This window comes from Diadema antillarum, unplaced genomic scaffold (assembly GCF_040938485.1).
Source record: "Diadema antillarum isolate AM-2024a unplaced genomic scaffold, OU_Dant_1.0 seq00000506_RagTag, whole genome shotgun sequence".
In the NCBI taxonomy this organism is placed as follows: domain Eukaryota; kingdom Metazoa; phylum Echinodermata; class Echinoidea; order Diadematoida; family Diadematidae; genus Diadema; species Diadema antillarum.
The window spans coordinates 147850-153657 of NW_027271461.1; positions in this window are offsets into that span (position 1 = coordinate 147850).

The following is a 5808-nucleotide window of genomic DNA, read 5'->3' on the forward strand; positions in this document are numbered from 1 at the left end:
GAAAAGGTAAATTGCTTATGTCATTAATGTACATACAAAATAGAAGCGGGCCCAGTATTGAGCCCTGCGGTACACCGGAATATACTGGAAGAAAATTACTTCTTACACCTTTGTATGACACCAATTGCTTTCTTCCCAATAAATATGATTCAAACCATGATAATTCAATACCGTCAATACCAAAAAAACTCAGTTTCTTAATAAGAAGATCATGGGGAATTATATCAAAAGCTTTCCTCAGGTCTAAGAAGACAGCACCAGTAAATCGACCTTTGTCAAGGTTATCGTATAGCATTTCACAAATTTCCATTAAACACGTTGAGGTGGAGTGTTTACTCCTGAAACCAGACTGCCGATCACTCAACAATTCTTCTTTATGTAGGTATCCCATCAATTGAGAATGAACTGCTCTTTCTAACACTTTGGAAACAATTGACAAAAGAGAAATAGGACGAAAGTTATTTAGTTCATGACTTGCTTTTGCTTTGGGAACAGGGACTACTTTAGCCATTTTAAAATCATCAGGGAGACGCCCAGATTGTAGTGATTGATTAAGAATGCACACAATAGGAATGGCAACCAATTCAGCACTAAGCTTCAGCAGTCGAGGGTGGAGGTCATCAAGCCCTGCAGATTTCGAACAATCTAGGTTAAGTAGTTCTTTTTTAACAAATTCAAAGGTGATCTTGTCAAATACAAAGCACGATTGTGCTTTACTAAGTCGTTTAGTAGCATCTATGCTGTTGTGGTTGTGTCTCACTTCACCGGAGTCTTCTTTTCCATGAATTGACTCAGCGACTTTACTAAACATATTATTGAACTCCGTTGCTATTTTTAAAGGATCAGATACAATTTTCCCATCGATGACAACATGTGAAGATGCGTTACATTTACTATCAGGCAAAAGCCCTTTTACTATATTCCAAGTTGTTTTCATATCAGTACTTTCCTCAATCCTGTTGCGGAAATAAGCCCTTTTCAACTTTTTATTCAAAATATTAGCTTTGTTTCTCAATGAAATATATTTCTCCCACAAAACAACAATTTTACTTTCATCACAAATATTCTCATGTTTCATCTTATCATATTGACGTTTATAATAATCTCTATTCCTTGCTACTTCTTTATAAGCTGAATTTATCCATGGGGAACCTTTAAGTTTCTTACGCACTGATACATAAGGTGCATGTTTGTCAGACAATTTCAGAAAAACATCTCTAAACTTCTGCCACATGATGTTGACATCAGTAACATTTGAAAACAATTTATTCCAATCAATACAACCTAAGTCATCGAGGAATGCAGTTTCACTAAACGATTGAAAAGATCGAAAACGAGAAATTTGAGGCAACATATTTGAAGTTTTTACTTTTGTTACAATGTATACTAAAGAGTGGTCACTGAACCCAATAGATTGTACACCTGAACGCAATTCCCCGAAAGCTATTGAAACAAAAATCACATCAATAAGAGTCTTACTAAAGGGGGTCACACGTGTTGGCCTCTCAATGAGCTGTTTTAAGCCCAGTGATTCACCTATTTCAGTTAACCTGCCGGACAAGGAATTTTCTGTAAGCATGTTACAATTCAAATCACCTAACAATATTATCCTATCGGACACAGAAAATACTTGCTCTAGATTTTCCTCGAGTTCTTGAAAAAAGGAGACAGAGCTATTCGGTTTTCGGTACACAATACCAATGTACAAACTAGCCTCATTTCTGACTTTTACTTCGACCCAAAGCAATTCTAAACTTTCACATTCCAAGTCATGTCTCCTGATATAAGGTATACTGTTTCGAATGTAACAACAAACGCCTCCTCCAAAATAATCTCTGTCTTTCCTCTCCATATTATAGCCATCAATACGACATACATCCTTCCCAATAGTTTCATCTAACCAAGTCTCAGATAATGACATTATATCATAAGGATGACCTTTTAACAAACAATTTACGTCACCTGTTTTATTTCTAAGGCTTCTTACATTTAAATGGGCAATTTTCAGCCCCTTTTCAATAGAAAATAAACATTCTTCATAATTCAACTCACTCTTATTATCATTTACAGTAGTACCAAATAAACCTGTACTTATCTGCTGTTCTGAATTAATATCATACACAAAGGGTAATTGGGAAAATAAACATTTTGTACACTGCCAATCCACAAATTTCTCATGAGGATCATTATACTGAGCACTTGAAACATTTACACATCTAGTATGAACCCATTCTGAACAGTTCGTACACAGCAAAGCTTTCTGATTTCTCTTTACAGTTTTTTCACATACAGCGCAGGGATACAAGATAGGCATACACAATAATATTCAACGGAACAGAGGGGGTAATAATATCAAAATGAACAGTGAAAAAAAAACACAAAGCAAAATTAATCCAAATTACGATAAGCATGTACATAAGTATTCGCTCGGTTCACGTAATGTTCAACGTAGTCACTTTGGATAGGTGTTCTTTTCTCGTTACCTTGTGTCGGTCGCCATTGGGAGTTTTGACTAGTATGACTCCGTCCTGTGTCCATATTCTGTGGTCCTTCGCTGAGTTTGCAGTTCTGAGTTTCCACAGGAGTTTCGCTCTTGCCTTGGTTAGGCTTTCATACATGCCTAGTTGATGACGGTGGTGGATTCTGCGACGTCGATGACGATGTATTCCGTAGTTTTCTGCGAGCGACGTAGATTCGTTCGCGGATTCGGTAGTTTGTGAACTTCACAATGATGTTCCGATCACGCTTTCCTTGACCGTTGGGTGAAGGCCTGCCGAGACGATGGCTGCGATCGATGTCGCTGGCGTTGATTTCCATATCAAGCTTGTCACGGCATAGGCTCCTTATCACATCGTCGGTGTTCTCGTTGTCGTCGTCGGTCTCGGGTATACCAGAGAATACCAGGCAGTTCCTCCTTGTATACTGCTCGGAGTCGTCGGCGGTGGCTTTCAGGTTCTCTACCTCCTTCTCGAGTGCAACGATGCGGTCGCTGTGCTCGTCGACATCGAAATCGATGGATTTTTTCACCTCCTTGTTCAGTCTGAGATAAGACAAATTTTTTGTTCCCCTCATTTTCTAAGGTAACCCGGTCGCTGTTGCTTGCTCATTGTGACCAGGCAGTGTTTTCTATCGAAACTGATCACTGCCATCTATATAGATCATGATTTACTGCATGACGTATAACTGTGGAGTGTATATATGTATTGATACTGAACCTATTAAGCCTACTGATTATTGCTTAACCTCTTGCTCACCACGAAGGGCTATTATAATTCTATCTTTCAGTAAGTTGGTCATGATGAAGACAACATTTTCTCCACTTTCTAGATTACAACTCTACTGAAATTGTGATAGACTTCCACTATGCACTTTAACGTTTAAAATATTATTTTTGTCATGTTTCTTGCTACCACTACATATACACGTTTGATTTTACGAACAAGCAAAATAGAAATGTTAAAAATAACACCATGAATTTATACACATCTCACCATGAGAGGTCCTTAGGGAGTTATGCAAGAATTAAATTAATGATACCATTCGTATCACTTTCGTTACGAGAGTTTAAGAGGACGACAGCCATCTCACACATGTCACGTTTAAGAATGAGGAGTACGTGTATTTATTTTAGATTCGAGTATTTTTTACTATAGATGCCAGTGATATTAGGAGGTTGTATTTTGAGAACTCTCTTGTTTTATACATACTACAATTTTATCTCTCATCTTTACCTTCCCAACTCCGCTTTACATCAATCGCTTTCCTGTGGGTTGAAACCTGTCATAGAAACATACATACTCTATATAGTGTAGATTATGAATAATCTATCATTTAAGGTGAAATCCCAATTGATTTTCAAGTTGACTACCGTAGTCCTAGTATAACGCCAAACAAACTGACAATTGAAGGTGTTTCTTTAAAATCACAATCCCAAGAAGGAAGAAATAGGTAATGTGATTTTGAAGAGAGTATGTATAAGCAAAATAGTGCAGGCATTAGTCTGAACCATAGTAATCAGACAAGGCAAAAAAGAATCACAGCTATAACCCTCCCACCGTAATTAGTCTGTGCATAAAGAATGGAGCTTTCATCAATTATTTTATATCAAGAATAATCAGCAACGATCACCATAGTCATAAGTCACCATTACTAAATCAATATAACTTTAGAGCAATCTTTTTGATGCTTTGCTTTGTTTGTTTGTTTTTTGCTTGAATTTCATTCATCTTTAAAAGTTAGATTTGTGTGCAAGCAGATGGAAAACTTGTCAGAGCGTGTATTACCTCGTCTCATTTCTATGTGTAGGCGTGTGATTTGACCAATAAACTACCGCAAGTTCATTAACAACTTGATGAAATATATAAAGCGAACTTCGAAATTCCCGGTATTCCTCTTTATTTCAAGCGCGCTATAGTTTGGAATTATATAGGCCTATACATGATATAGCGCTGTATATACGAAATTACACACACAAATACACACACACACACTCACACACACACAAACACACACACACACACACACACACACACACACACATATATATATATATATATATATATATATATATATATATACATATATATATATGTCAAAAAAAAGATCTGCGTCGAGCCCCCCACCCCCCCCCCCCTCCCCCCGGGTTCCGTCGGTCATGAAGTGCATGGGCTTGAATAAATGCATGAAATTGGTGATCCAAATCTAAAAAAAGAATCGTGAACAATTGGTTCCTATATATGTTTCGTTCTTGTAATTGTTTTTGACGCAGATCTTTTTTTTTGACATATTATATATATATATATATATATATGCGCTCTTCTTTTTTTTTTTTTTTTTTTGCACCACACAAAGGAATACATCGGTGTTTTTACCCCGGAAGTGCGTAAGTGCATGGCACTAGAAAGAAAGTTGCGCTGAAGACCTTTTTTTTCAGAAAGATGAGCTGAAGACTTTCTTTTTCTTTTTTTTTCCTTGTCAGCTGAAGAAACCTGGAAGTGGCACCAGAAGTTGCGCTGAAGGCCCCCCCCCCCCCTTTTTTTTTTTTTTTTTTTTTTCTTGTTAGCTCATGAAACTCGGAAGTGGGCCCGTCACTTTTGAAAACGCTCCGCCGGCCCTGCACTCCACCCCCCCCCCCCCCCCCCCCCCATGATGCATCGCAGAAGGTACAATGGCAATGACAATGAAAATGAATTAGGTAGGCACCTACAGAGCCTACAAGTGTATATTTATTTCTGTATACGCCTATTGGCGCCTCGATATCATGGGGGCATAAAGAAGAAATTCATACATCGAATATGCTGTAAATATTATCAGTGCCAATAGATGGCAAAACATGAGAATATTTACAGTGAAATCACATATATGTGAGAATGATAATAATAAATGGGGAATTTCTAAGGGGGACCTCCTGTCGGTTTTCAAGGTGTGAAAGTACCGGAGAATTACAACGCGATCTGGGCCCAATATAGTCACTGCATGAATTGAAGATTGCAATCTAATGATCTAACGCTATTGAAAAGTGCAATATATTTCATTTACAGATGTTTATATTCTCTTAGATAATGATAATGTAATATACTTTCGATCTCATCTTTTGATTATGTTGAAATGGCGGAATTAAGCTGGAGTTTGTGCAAAAGACTCGATCGGACTCCCGCCGTGGCACACCCTGACATTTGGGCTGTGTGAGGCGCACTCCTCCCATTCAACGTCACACACGTGGAACCAGCGAGAACAAGAGTCACGCCGCTTTGGGCTCGCGGCATTGAGCTGATGAAACTCCAATGCAATGTAATGTGTATGTACGGG